Below are 15,325 nucleotides of genomic sequence, written 5' to 3' on the forward strand. Positions count from 1 at the left end.
TGGCTCACGGCTGGACGGGGGGGTCCGGTACAAGGACATAAAAGCACCTCCACCAGATGTCACGTAGTAGTGACGATGAAGCAAACAGTCGTAAAACTGGGAATGACGGAACTGATTCTTTATTGGGCGAACCTGTGCCCACAAAAGCAAGTTACACTTGAAGCACAACGATAGCGGCGAACACAGTCGGCGATCGTCGAAATCTGATCAGGGGCGAAACGCGTCGGCTTTTATACCTGAGTCATCGAAGGTTCCAGATTAATCCCTGATGCCCGCGTGTCTTCCAGAAATTTCTAGCATAGAGAAAGGAATTCAACAAGAGGGGACACTCCCATAGGGCCCAGCGGCCGAATTGACTGCAGCGTGCCAAGCGGTCGGTGTCGATCACTTGCATCACTTCCGGTTTCGGTTCTGGGCGCGCGTATTTTGAACGCAAGCTATAGCACGCCGGCTACGCCCCCCCCCCTTTCCCTTTTTTTTTTTGCTCTTCGTGCAGAATCGGTTTATTATTTAGTAAAAATGATTGCGAACGATCTCGTAAAGTCCCATCGAATCTGTGCCACGTGCAATTTCACAAAGTAGACGCAAGACCTTTTGTGCAATGAGTAAATATTTATTTTGCTCTATATGAAAGCTCGTTCCGCGCTTTTTGTGCGTTCATCCAACGTTGTGACACCAGCAGGTAAGGCAGTAGTTCCTGTATGAAGCTCCACCGGACGGTTACCAGCTGAAAAAAAGTAAATTACAAGCATGTTACATTTGCAAGCACGTAACAGCATGTTACAAGCATGAGTCATTTTGGCATTTAGACATAGGAATACTGCGAGGCGAAACGTGCGAAAGCGGTGAATGGGCGGCATTACAAACAAAAGCAATTCGCTTTTACATACATGGCGTAGAAAATACCCGACTCATCCCAAACATATATGAAAACATCTGATTTCCAAGCGTTCCCCAATTTCCGGGCATTATTTCCTGCACTTAGGCAGCACAAATACACGAGCGACTTCGCGTTTCCAAAACTTGGCCTCGGGCGACGCGACGGTACGCGATATACACAGACGGACGCAACAGGCACTCAAGACAAATGCGTGGGTGCAATGCCTTTTTTCAGTCCTTTAGAAGACATAATTTTCGAATTACAAGTTTCTGATATGTTCGTCGTTCGCGCGTTCTGCCGGCGCCAGCAGCACACCCCATGTTATCACTCGGCAATCGCCCATCGCGTTTTCAACAGGCGTGAGTACCGAAAGAAGGTATATGTTGTTGCGGAGCCACAAAAAACGTCACAGACTTGTCCCTCTAAGATTCATTACATGCCAAACTAACTTTATCACCACGGCCGAGCTGCTTATCGCTAACTGCGTCACAGCGCGCTGTGCGGCCAGCGTGCCTCAAAAGTACCCCAGAAAGAAACGAAATTACTTTTCAGTAATGTCTGGCGTCAGAGAAAGCGGCACAAACTTCTCCTATAGCAAGATGCACTAGACTACACATCACGGCTGAGTTCTCGCTAACTGCGACACGGCGCCCTGTGCGGCCAGTGTGGCTCAAAAAACCGAAATAAGTTACAATAGTCCCATAGGAAGCGTCGGAAACATGTCTCAGCACGATTCATTTACTCAAATTAACTGCGCCAGGATGGCCGAGCTGTTTTTCGCTAACTGCGTCTTAAGTCTCGGTCCCGTGCCGTACGCCTAATTGCGTCGTAGACTGTGAAACAAGATTTCTCACCTTGCCGTAGTCCAATAGTGCAGTGGTGTCTTGTCCCAGTGCAGAATGAACGCAAGAATACGCCGAGAGCCCAATAAACCAGGTTACATTAAAAAAAAAAAATGAGACAGACGGGTCGCCGCGCGCGCAGCCATCCTCGCTGGCTTCGGGGGACTGTCTGGCGGATGACGCATGTATCTGGCGCGTCATTGACCTGTGGCTAGGTAAGGCAAGGAAAATAAGTCGCAAAGCTTAAGTTCATTTATGCGCAAAACGTTTTAGTTTTCGCGGCAAAGAATTAAAAAAAATAAATGAATGCCTGTTAACTTAAGTTCACTTTCTTTTTTTTCGATGCTCGCGGCAGCTAACGTTCGGTGTCAAAAGTATAGCGTGACGTATGGTGACGTGTTTCCTGTTGCCAGTTTTTGCCGAGTGTCCCCTCTTGTTGAATTTCTTTCTCTATGGTTCTAGACAATTCGCGTCGCTCATACAATCAGATTACATGGGCGTCGGTGACCACAGACGACGGATAGAAGCATTGATAACGTCCGAGAAGCTTCCAATGCAGGCGCGTCCTGCGCCGAGCGATAACGTTTAACATTTGTCAGCCAATGTTGAAAGCGGCCACCGGTGAAAGATAAACATGTGTACGTGTCAATATTGGTATGCTAACACCAGAACATATGACAAATGATATTTGTCATAGGGCTCTGCACGGGCGGACTTTTTCAGCCCGGGCCCGTTCTTACTTTGGGCTGCCCGCCCGAGCCCGACCAAAAGATTTATGGCGAGACCCGGGCCCGGCCCGGGCCCGGAAATAATCTACGTTACCCGCCCGGCCCGGCCTGCCACCCTTTTACTTAGGCCCGAGCCCGGCCCGACCCCAGCACGAAATCCGCCCGCACCCGGCCCGAGACCGAAAAAAGACCACTGAGCGGCATTCAAAAATTAAAATAAAGAAGGCAATGAAAGGAACTTATTCTTAAAGCATAAATACATGTCATATGCAATTATAAACACCATTTGAGCGGTCTGAACGCAAATACCAGCGCGCGAAGTCGTACGAATGACCCTGCCGAGCAGTATCGCCAGCAGTTTCCAACGGCGCGACCATGATTCGGCCCAATCCACTTCGATCGTAGCGCCGCCACAGTATTTTTCCACGTCGCGCGCCCCACTGCTAGATAAAGAAAATGTATAGTATACCTGATTAAATCAAGCAGGCTAGGTGACTATTTGTCGCCGCCCCGTTTCAAAGGGTATGCCAATAAATCATCATCATCATCATCAATGTCGGCCGCGACGGCGGCTAGCAGCTGCAGCGCAAGGGTGCTGCGTGGAATGCGATCATCCGCGCGCGCAGCTCAATATTCAATAACAAAAAAAAAGAAAAAAAAGAAAGCTTCGTAATATACTCGCTCGTGCATGGCGTCAAATGACGATAGAGTGGCTATGCTAGCCATTTTGTAATGGAAAGGCGCCAAGGTAATAATCCGATTAAGCGCGCGTCCATGGTAGAATTGTAGCTTGCTGTCGCCGATTTACTCCCGCTGACACCTAATCGAACGCAAAGCAAAAAAAATTCCCAGTGGTAACTCGGAAGCAAACATTTTATTTTTGACACATTGTTTACGCAAACTGCTCATTTTTGAAGAGTCACTCACACTCCGTTTAAAACAAACCATTCTCAGTCATCAATGTCGTTTTGCTACTCGACGGACCTGAGCTGGTGCTTTTTTCTCACCAGAAAAAATATTGTTTAAATCGTTCACAAACAGTTCAAACAGAACGTTGTCAGCTTTGTATGGTTCTCTGCTTAGTGACGCGCCTAAGCTTTAGGTGCGTCTTTTGCATAGCATATGTGGGTTTATTGACCAGTTGTCATCACCCAAAAAGATCACGCGCTCGTGACGCCTGCGGCAGAAAGGATGTTGCACATCCGCCCCTAGGTTTGTGGGTGGTGGCGCTGGCTAACACTCCCAGGGTTAGTTGTAGTTATAAAAACATAAATACTCAAGAAAGTGGATGGGAAAACGGCTCCGCGGTAGCTCAATGGTGAGAGCATCGCACGCGTAATGCGAAGAGGTGGGTTCGTTCCCCACCTGCGGACAGTTGTTTTTTCATCTACTTTCATGTTCATTAATTTATCATTTCTTTATTTCAATTAATAAGTACAACTAATTTCCCCTATGTTGTCCCTGGTGTTATTGTTTGTTGGCCTCTTATGATATGCTCATTGAAAATCGGGCCCCTCGGTTTCCTTTCCTCTCGTTCACTACATAACGTGGGCTCGAATACGGCAACAATGATGCCTTCAGGTAGCATATGTGGGTTTATTGACCAGTTGCCGTCACCCAAAAAGATCACGTGCTCGTGACGCCTGCAGCAGAACGGATGTTCCACATCCGCCCCTAGGTTTGTGAGTGTTGGCGCTGGCTAACACTCCCAGGGTTAGTTGTAGTTATAAAAACATAAATACTCCAGAAAGTGGATGGGAAAACGGCTCCGCGGTAGCTCAATGGTGAGACATCGCACGCATAATGCGAAGACGTGGGTTCGTTCCCCACCTGCGGACAGTTGTTTTTTCATCCATTTTCATTCCCGTTAATTTATAATTTCTTTAATTCAATTAATAAGTACAAGTAATTTCCCCTATGTTGTCCTTGGTGTTATTGTTTGCTGGCTTCTTATGATATGCTTATTAAAAATCGGGCCCCTCGGTTTCCATTCTTCTCGTTCACTATATATATATATATATATATATATATATATATATATATATATATATATGCTTAATAAACACTCAGTTATTAGTTAGCGCTGTGCTCAGTCTGCTTCTTTCACCGTCCGTGTGCTTCTGCGCTACTGCGTAAATGAAGCACTGTATATTTCTTTATCATGTGAAAAGCTTCTTCAACCTTCCCACTAACCAGCAGTGCGTCCAGTTTACATCCTCACTGCTGAAGTGAATTGTCAGATCGCCCCCTTCACAGTTGCCACTGGTGGTAGTTTTGACTAAATCGTAGAAACTAAGGCAGTTCAAGGTGAGCAAAAATTGGGCAGCATTACGATAGTAGCATCCAAGCACGAAACAATGTTTTCGCGCCATGAATACACATATAGACTTGCTGCAGCAAAAAAAAAGAAACCAGGGTAACTTCCCACAGGTCAGGTCGGGCGGCGTCACTGAAGCAGCAGAGCCAGCGCGACTCGCATCGGGCGACGTTGATGATGATGATGATTTATTAGCATCCCCTTTGAAACAGGGCGGCGACAAATAGTCACCTAGCCTGCTTGATTTAGTCAGGTATACTATACATGTTATTTATCTAGCATTTTTGTATACCTCTCATTATTTTTCTTTTTCAAAAATTTACCTTGTACCGCTGCCTATGATTTTAAGAGATCAGGTCGTATCCATCTTTTCTCTGCTTTTTTTCCACCAGTACTCTAATCGTCTCTTTCTAATCTCTACGGCTGATCTGTTTGTTTCCTTCCACTTTAAACCCAAGCGCTTCTGGGAGTTGCACGTTACCTACGGTTCTCGCTGGGTGGATCCCGTCGCATTCCATTAGGATGTGCTGAGTGGTCTCTGGATCTTTACTGCAGCATACACATATCTCATCTAGTTCCGAGTATTTGTTCCGATATGTTTTCGTCCTTAGGCAACCGGCTCGAGCCTCAAATAGCAAGGCACTGCCCTTTGTGTTATCGTACAGATTTTCCCTTCTAATTTCTTTCTTCTCATTCTTGTAAATCTCCATTGTCCTTTTCGTTTCCATTCTTTGCATCCAATTCACGGTTTCTATTTCTCTCACTTTCTTTCTGATGACCCCTGGTTGTCTATTTACAGTTTCGATTATCGTGTACTTGGTTGCCAACTTCCTTGACCTCTTCCTCCATTCTGTGTCCACGCTTTTCATGTAGAGATACTTGTGCACTTTAGCCGCCCATTTATTTTCATCCATGTTCCTGAGCCTTTCTTCAAAACTAATTTTGCTTTGTGCTTCTCTGACTTCAAAAGAGGCCCAACCCATGTCACCATGCACTGCCTCATTTGTCGTATTACCGTGTGCTCCCAAAGCCAACCGGCCTACTGATCTTTGGTTAACTTCCAAACCCGCCAATATATCCGATTTTAAGCATATAATGGCATTTGCGAATGTTAGCGCTGGCACCATTACTCCTTTCCAGATTCCACGCACCACCTCATACTTATTGTGGCCCCATAGTGCTCTGTGTTTCATCATTGCTGCCATTCCGCTTCCCCTTTATTTTCAGATTATCTTGCTGTTTGCTTGAGTAATTCTTTCCTTCGTTTATGTGTACGCCGAGGTACTTATATTGCTTCACTATGGGTATTACTTGCTGTTGAATTGACACCACGAAGTTACTCGTGTGTTCATTAAAGATCATAATCCCTGATTTCTCTGTGCTAAACTTAAGGCCTATATTGGTCGCTGCGTTCCCACAGATATTCGCAAGTATCTGTAAATCTTTTTTATTGTCCGCTAGTAGCACAATGTCGTCTGCGTACATGAGTCCAGGGACCTTCTGTTGCACCATTTGTCCATTACGCATGTAGCATAAATCAAAACCTAATTCGCTGTTTTCCAGTTGTCTTTCTATGCCCTTGACATAAAACGTGAACAACAATGGTGACAGAGGGCATCCTTGCTTCAATCCTTGGTGAATTCCCACCATTTCATTTCCTTTTCGGCCTTCCCATGCCACTTGTACTTGGTTGTCTCGATATATCTCCCTCAGCAGCTCCACGAAATCGTCATCTATGCCTTCGTATTGAAGAATATCCCACAACAATTCCCTGTCTACGTTGTCATAAGCTCCTTTAATATCTAGAAATGCTATCCATAAAGGTCTTTTCTGAGGTACTGAAATCTCTATGCACTGAGTTAGTACAAACATATTGTCTTCTAAGCGTCTGCCTGGCCTGAACCCATTCTGTAGTTCCCCCAATACACCGTTTTCCTCCACCCACTTCGACAGTTCTAATTTTATGGCTTGCATTGCCATTCTATATATCACCGACGTTACTGTAACTGGCCTGTACGAGCTCGTCTTATCCTTATCTCCTTTGCCTTTGTAGATGAGATTCATCTTGCTTTCACGCCATCCAACGGGAATATTTTTGTTCTAATCACTTGCTCTATGGCATTAGTCAGCAGTGCCTTGCTTTTTGGACCGAGGTTTTTGATTAGCTGTATTGGGATTTCATCGGGTCCTGCTGCCGTGTTGTTAGGGACATTTTCTGCTGCCTTTTTCCAATAAAAGCTTTCTATGCTAAATTTTGATCTCTCAGGCCTCTCTGTTGTTGCTGGATCTGTTCTCTGAACTACAGTGGCTAGAATAGGGAAGTGTGACGAAGGCCCCGCCGCTCGCGTGCGCGTTTCAGATGCAGCCGCAAGGCGGCGCTGACGCTTGTATTCACGTCGCCCGACCAGGCCCGACGATCGACTAGCCGGATAAGCGCCCCGATTCGCGATGCGAATTTCCTTTTCTTTACCTCAAATGGCACATCTTGCTCACCCACTCGTGTTCGCGAAGATCGCAGCAACATTATAGCGACATATGCGCCCTATAAATTCGCGTACAACATGTCATTTGCTTGCGAGATCTAGGCCCGCTTGGCATGTTTACCTCGGAGGCCGCGCGGACACGCCTCGAGTTTTGCTTCACTGCGGTCTTATTTTACGCGCCAAATTACTGTCTATAAACGCACGCTTGAACGAAAACAACTGTTCTTGCTTGCAACGATGAATTGAGTCCGAGTTCTTCGTTAAAGAAAGATGCAATCAGATTTCACTTAAATATATGTAACTGCCCTTAATTGGCATGCACCGATGATTATGTTACATAAAAGTTGCCTTGGCTCGCTCAATATTTTCACGTTTGCAAGATTTCTTGAAAACTGGTATGTTATAAGCAAAATATGGTGCAATTATTGGTCATTTTTGCAGCTTCAAAGCACTGCATGATTGCTGTCTTCTGTTTGGGTGGGAGCTTCTCGATCTTCTTCTTCAGTGCACTTTCTTCAATCGCGTGATTTGCCTGTTTTTTCTGCGCGAGAGCCTCGTCCAAGCTTTTCGCTTTGGCTCTTAGGCGGCGCGCCGTAGCTTGGGTCCTTGCCTATAGCTTCCTGGCGTAATTTTCCTTACGCTTTACCTGCCTAGGTCGACACCTCTGGTTGAGCAATAGCCTTCTGAGGTACCTGGAGGCGATGCAGCACTTCTCAGGGCCACTTACAAGCCCCTTGCACTTCGTGGGGTAGAGGCTTTCATACCAGCTTGACTGAGCTTGTCATGTTGGAGCTGCGCGCAAGAGGGAACTCCACCGACCGCGCAGCGTCAGAACAGAGCTGCATGCTGTCAACAGCCTCTAGGAGGGATGGAGGATCGCAGTGCTCATCAAGTGAGAGCTCGACACCACGTACAAACACTTAGTGTTCGATCATGCTGTCCCCGCAACGAAACAGCACAAGCTTTTGGGCGTGAAGCAAGCTCATGATTGGCCCCAGTATGCAGACGCTATATGCGACAAAAAGGGAAGTTTCAGAAAAAAACGTGCTTACCCCACTGATTGGAAGGCACGATCACATTTTGGTAATCCAGAGTTGGCGGCAAGCGTGGGTGCTTCATCCGACGTGTCGGGTGAGGCCACGTCGATTCGCTATTACTTTTTTGTGGAGGTGCAAACTGTGGGTCCAACATTTCTTTCGGATTACTTTTCTTGGGCGCTGGCTTGGAAATGTACTTGGGGACGTTTGGAAAGATCGTCAGTATCGCATCCGGCTGTAGCAATGGCCTGCTCCTTTCCAGGTGCACCAGCTCACCACTGATGATGTGTTCAAAGTGACGCGACACAAACTGCGGATCGAAATGCAGTTAGCACAAAGCGGCATTTCGTTCGAGTGGCTTGTCCACCCGAGGTATGTTGCGCTGCCTACTTTCGGTACGTCTCCTCGTCTTACGGTACCCCGAAGAGCGACTTCTTCTTGCACGATTTGTAACCAGTCGTGCAGACAGGCACAAAACAGCGACTTTGACGGCGGCTCATACCTGAGCACTTGTCGGCACCGCACGAAACATTACTACGCACGAGAATTTCCAACAGGAAAGCGGGAGAAACTCGCGGACCAATTCGTATCGGGCGCGCAGCTCGACGTATAAACGAGTGCGAGCGCCCTCTGGCGGATGCATCACAAGCGGCGACGGTGGTTGCCATAGGAGCCGCCGGGCGGTAATCACACTTCCCTATTCTAGCCACTGTATCTGAACTACGCTTCTGAACTACGTGTCAACGACAGCGCGCGCCCCCTCGCGGCTCCCTACCGGCGGCTTCAATGCGCCCCGTAGGCGCTGTGTGCCGCTCATCACACTTCCCCATTATAGCCACTGTACTGCTAGGCGGCCAGTTGAGAATATGCGTGCAATCATGGATGGACGCAGCGCCATTTTTCAGCCGCGTGACGAATTATCTTATATTTCCAGTCATCGTTTTACCAATTCGCCTTTGAAGAATCAGCAAGTCGCGAAAGCGCTTACACCATGCTGAAAGCATTATTACATTGATTTAGGCAAGGAATACAATGGCATCATTTGGGTTGAGGCGACTTCGGTCTTTCTGGATATTCTGTTGAAACAGTGCAATACGACGGAAGAAGAAACGGGAAGTACACAGGAGTAGCACGGCTAGATTCCAACTACGCCGGGGCAACAGGTTTTCCAGAGTCGAGGCGCGCGAGGATACCTCGCTGCACGTTACATGCACACCACCAGAAAGACCGAGCCCGGCCTGGACCCGCATCAAAATACCCAAGCCCGGCCCGGGCCCGGGTCGAAAAGCACATGCCGTGCCCGAGCCCGGCCCGAGCCCGTGAGAACAGTGCCCTACCCGGCCCGATCCGGCCCACGGGACGGGCTGGGCCCGGGCTTTTGAATAAGCCCGAGCCCGTGCAGTGCTCTAATTTGTCATACCTTACTTATACAAGAAGAAATTAGCAAATTTGGATAGCAACAGGGCGTAAGACAGAATGGCAGACGACCAAAAAGCAACACAAGCATTTAATTTAGTCAAAGCTTTCCCAAATGTACTTACTCATTAAGGATAATTACATATATTGTGAACTGCTCCAGATATGAATAATTCTTAGCACACATTTCTGTGGGCCTGAACAGCAGCAAGTTTGCCATAGTGTGCCACTTACTGGTATAGCATTGCCTTTGAACAGGTGCATGGACATAATTGTGCCATCACTCGTTGCACGTATGTGTCAATTGCTGAGAAAAAAATTTGGGGGCGGCTTCACACTAAGTGGTGCGAAGACGGCAAACAGCGAAGCTGGTGGCCCTTCCCTAGCTTTAACTTGGCTTTCCATTGCGGAACTTGGTTTGGCTTGGCTGGCTCTTAGCTTTGCCTTTGCTTTGCTTAACTTGGTTTGGCTTGGCTGGTTTTTAGCCAAACTTAGCCGACCCCGACTATCGGGACGGTACTCGGGTTCTATAGGCCATTTTATAGTCCGACGTAGCGATTACACGAGAGCGCGCTCGGCGTGCCCCGGCTGCAACACTACAATTGCTAGTAGGTACAGCGTTTGACCACTGGCGCCACGCTGCGCCGCTCGCGCGTACCGCGTTTCTAGGTGCTTTCTGTCGCCGAGGGCGCTCGAACGCAATCATATGGTTCGCATGAATGCAACCCTTGGAAGCGTGGATGTATGGCTGAGTGGCTACGGCGCTCGCTTTGGGATCATGCGTACGCTGTTTCAAATCCCGCCTGCGCCACAATTTTTTTTTCTTAATATCACGCTTTTCTTTTTTTTTTGCCAGCGTGGTCGTTTGATCCCTGGTGCCACGGCGGCAGCCGTGGTACCGGGCGCCGACGCGAATCGGCGGTCGTTGGGGTGTTGCGGAGCGCAGCGTAGCAACACCCCAAATAAAAAAATACTGCTCCAGTCAGGTAGACTGCTCCCTCCCTGATAGTGAGATTATATTTGGATCATCAAAACAGTGATGCGTTTATAATACCACCGATCCCAACAGCAGGCTAGTCACCACCAGCCCAGCGCTTTCTCCGTCAACGCCTCCTCCGTTCCAACGGCGGCGGCTAGAAACATGGTACGCGCGAGCGGCGCACCGTGGCGCCAGCGGTCAAACGCTGTACCTACTAGCAATTGTAAATACGCGCCCCGGCTACGTATATTGAAAACCTAGAAGGCACAGCGCCTAGCAACCGAGGTTGAAAGCGATTGGCTGAAGCGCCAGCCGACACCGCGACGCCCGGACCCTTAGCAACCGCTGTGAGTGGCGTACGCGAAAACTGTCTTGTTGCAGTCTGTTGGATTCGGCTTTAGACAGTTTTGTAGCGTTAGCTACACTGGCCTAGCCAAGCCCGTGTCGCGTGGCACATCAAGAGCCGTGCTGCGCATGCGCAAGGATCAGTGATGTCACACGGCTTGCGCACCACCGGAGTAAAGCCCCACCGGAGCCACCGGAGCCGGCACCTCTCGCGCACTCCGCCGCCGCCGCGCGCGACTCACCGCCGCCGGTCTGCGCATTCCAGAGGAGTGACGTCGTAGCCGTGGTAGACGCACTGGCGCCGGCGCGCGCTCGCTCGCTGTGCAGTCGCCGTCTGACACTGCGCTGGAGCCGCTGCGCTTCTGACTGGCGTTTGCCAGTGTGGTATAACCATGGAGAAGGAGAGCGCAAATGCGGCTCAACAGCGCAGAAGAACGGAGAAGCTTGACTCATCGGATCCCGAAGTAGTTGCCTGGCAATTAGCGGTTGAGCGTAGGAGGAATGAATACATGTGCCACATAATACGTATACCGCGTGTGTGTCATTGGAGCAGCAGTAAGCATGACAATCAAGCTAATCCTTGGCAATCTAGGCAACCAGGAAAGCTAAGAATAATCAGCTGAACCTTTGCTAACGCTACGTATATCCTGGTATAGCCGAGCTAAGCCGCTGCAACTTTTTTGTTTAGCGTGCGCTATAAAATAGCGGGATCGTCACTGCGCAGATTGCTAAACGACCCATAGTGTACGCACGCTATTTCTCAGATTTAGCGTTACCGTCTTTGCGTGGTTTAGGTAAAACATGGCTGCGGCCCCCGCTGCCCGCTTCGAATTGAATTTGGCATTGTTTTTGTAGAATTCACTTCGTTCGTAGGAAATGAATGCGTACACGACTTTAGCTAAGTCTCCGGCCGCTTCGACGACTGGGTATTATGGATAACCTTATGGAGTTTTCGAGATCGCTTCTCGTTTCGAAGGAGACGAAACCTAACGAGGGCTATGATGATGATGATGATTTATTGGCATCCCCTTTGAAACGGGGTGGCGACAAATAGTCACCTAGCCTGCTTGATTTAATCAGGTATACTGATGATAAGTGGTTCTTGAGGGAAAGGGAAAGGTTGGCGCTATCTTCTGCAGCCCTTGAGGGAGCACGGCTCAGCGCCAATCAGGTATACTACACATGTAGCATTTTTGTATACCCTCTCATTATCTTTCTTTTTCAAAAAAAATTTAGCTTGTACCGCTGCCTATGATTTTAAGAGATCAGGTCGTATCCATCTTCTCCCTGCTTTTTTTCCACCAGTACTCTAATCGTCTCTTGCTGATCTCTACGGCTGATCTGTTTATGTTTCCTTCCACTTTAAACCCAAGCGCTTCTGGAAGTTGCACGTTACCTACGGTTCTCGCTGGGTGGATCCCGTCGCATTCCATTAGGATGTGCTGAGTGGTCTCTGGATCTTTACTGCAGCATACACATGTCTCATCTAGTTCCGAGTATTTGTTCCGATATGTTTTCGTCCTTAGGCAACCGGCTCGAGCCTCAAATAGCAAGGCACTGCCCTTTGTGTTATCGTACAGATTTTCCCTTCTAATTTCTTTCTTCTCATTCTTGTAAATCTCCATTGTCCTTTTCGTTTCCATTCTTTGCATCCAATTCACGGTCTCTATTTCTCTCACTTTCTTTCTGATCACCCCTGGTTGTCTATTTACAGTTTCGATTATCCTGTACTTGGTTGCCAACTTCCTTGACCTCTTCCTCCATTCTGTGTCCACGCTTTTCATGTAGAGATACTTGTGCACTTTAGCCGCCCATTTATTTTCATCCATGTTCCTGAGCCTTTCTTCAAAACTAATTTTGCTTTGTGCTTCTCTGACTTCAAAAGAGGCCCAACCCATGTCTCCATGCACTGCCTCATTTGTCGTATTACCGTGTGCTCCCAAAGCCAACCGGCCTACTGATCTTTGGTTAACTTCCAAACCCGCCAATATATCCGATTTTAAGCATATAATGGCATTTGCGAATGTTAGCGCTGGCACCATTACTCCTTTCCAGATTCCACGCACCACCTCATACTTATTGTGGCCCCACAGTGCTACCTTTGGGATGTCAGCGCCACCTATCGTTGAAGTCAGGAGATAGCCGTGACGACGGCATATGGCCTCTAAGATCGGAACATCTCGCTGGTTTACTAAAACTAAACGTGCGCTGCTTAGCGTACGCTCTACTATAACGTATAGCGTACGCTAAACTAAAACTGTCGTTTCACGCGTATTTTTCCTGGTGAATTATCTTATTTCAAGGTTCTGTTACTTACGCTGCGATATGCGACTGCTTATCAAGCTCGCAAAGCGAACGTGCAGAATATATATCGTAATGAATTTTCCACAATAGCATTTTTAAGACTTTGACTAGAAATAAACACCGTCGTCAATTTGTTTTCTAAGCGTTAATCCGCGATAAGCATCATTTAAATAGTTTTATCTCATTTTTCAGATGTATCATTTTTCTCCTGCACAGAAACGAATAAACCTTCCATCTGTCACAGACTTTGTATCCTAACAGCGCCTCTATTAACCCTCACTTTAACAGGTGATTACATATTGCACTTACTTCAGCGCATTGAATTTCTTTTGTTTATGCTGGTCGTAACACATTGCAGCATTCTAAGAAACTACTTCACCATAAACATAATTTCCTTGCTTCTCTCTCTCTCTGTCCCTCCTGTAAAACATACAGCAATCTGGAAAGCAGGCAAACACCTTCTTTTTACAATAGTAGTTAATAACACATTAAACAAAGGCAAATAAAAATCGTGCAGTGAGGTCAGCCGGTTGGATCCCTTCCTGCGAATGATAGCATCCTTTCAAGTGCGAAAGAATGCTATTAGCTGTGCATGTTCACATGGACAGCTAATCAAGTGTGCAGACATATCACAAGGCATAGGCCGTGCCCAACGAGAAGCAATGTTGATCTTGAGTTTGCGTTACACGTATTGCTCCGTAACCTCATATAATCGCATCTTGCCGATGCTGAATCTATTATTAAATTATAATGCTATGTGCAAGATATGCGCAGACAATAAGGGATTTGTTTATCTCAATCTTCTTTTTGTTAGATTCTGAGGTGCAGCTATTTACTGTTTTATTCCGTTGTGTGATTTAATGGCATGTTTGTTCAGACTCGTGAAAATTCTGCTGAACATAGCTCACGGGGACTCAGACTAAGTCAAGCTTGCTCCCGCTCATATTCACAAATATTCGAGTCAACCGAGCTTGCTCTGACTCACATTAACCAAAATTCTGCTCAGCCGAGCTTGCTTTCGCTCATATTCAAATATATTCAAGTCAGCCGAGTTGCTCCGACTTACATTAAGCAAAATTCTGCTCAGCCGACCTTGCTCTGACTCATATTCATCAAAATTTTCCTCAGCCGAGCTTGCTCCAAACTCATATTCAGAAAAAAATTGCTCAGCCGAGATTGCTCTGGCTCATATTCACCAAACTTCTACGCAGCCAAGCTTGACCTGCTTCAATGAATGAATGAAGGAATGTGTGTTGTTTAGTGGCGCAAGGGTCAGGTACGGCCAAAGAGCACCATGCCAGTGTTAGTGAGTTCGCAGTGGAGTGATGTATTCTGAGAAGGAGATGTGACGTGGTTGTAAAGGGGCCTAAAAATAGTCGCTGTAAAGTACGTAAAGTCTACATGTAATAAGTTTATAGTAATGACCAATGACGTGTACTGTGACCATGAAAATGCATTGCGAAAGAATGATACTACAAAAAAGCATGTCAGATGGAAAAATGGGGCTAGAAGTAACCAGAGCCCTTGAAACACAAGTGCCTGGAGGCATGTGCTATACTAAGCCCTATCGCAGCAGCATCCTCTGGCGAGAGGATGTGCTACGAATTTATCGGGCTAATTACATGTAATATGACATCATTCAAGAAACCTAGGACGGCTTTGGTGTTAAAAAGTGGTTCTTCGCCAAGAAACATAATGGGATGGAGAGGGACATGACAGCGGTATGCTAGACGAAAATGTTTTTCTTTGTTTCGGCTTCCAGACACAGCAGGACAGACAGCCTCTCACCACATCTACAAGTTGGTGGTTATTCGCCAGTTAGCAAAAAAGTGTGGGTGCAAGATGTGTGTCCCACTCTGACACGAAGAATAGAACAGCAGTTCATCGTGTTTTCATTGCGAGGGGCCAGAAATCTAACTGTGACTTAATCAAGTGAAGTTTATTATTTCTTTCAGCGTCCCACACGCGTTGCCAGCGGCTTCGCAGTTTCTTTC

The 15,325-nt window shown here is 47.2% G+C and overlaps 1 long non-coding RNA gene across 1 annotated transcript; it reads right to left on the reverse strand.

Annotated features, from left to right (window-relative positions):
- Nucleotides 1–592: 592 nt before the first annotated feature.
- Nucleotides 593–1,822, reverse strand: LOC125944938 (uncharacterized). Its single transcript, XR_007466629.1, has 2 exons — nt 1,735–1,822; nt 593–727 (listed from the first exon to the last, which is right to left on the reverse strand). It is a non-coding gene; the product is annotated as an uncharacterized LOC125944938 (long non-coding RNA).
- Between the last annotated feature and the right edge of the window lie 13,503 nt (nt 1,823–15,325).

Source organism: Dermacentor silvarum, chromosome 4 (assembly GCF_013339745.2).
Source record: "Dermacentor silvarum isolate Dsil-2018 chromosome 4, BIME_Dsil_1.4, whole genome shotgun sequence".
Taxonomy (NCBI): domain Eukaryota; kingdom Metazoa; phylum Arthropoda; class Arachnida; order Ixodida; family Ixodidae; genus Dermacentor; species Dermacentor silvarum.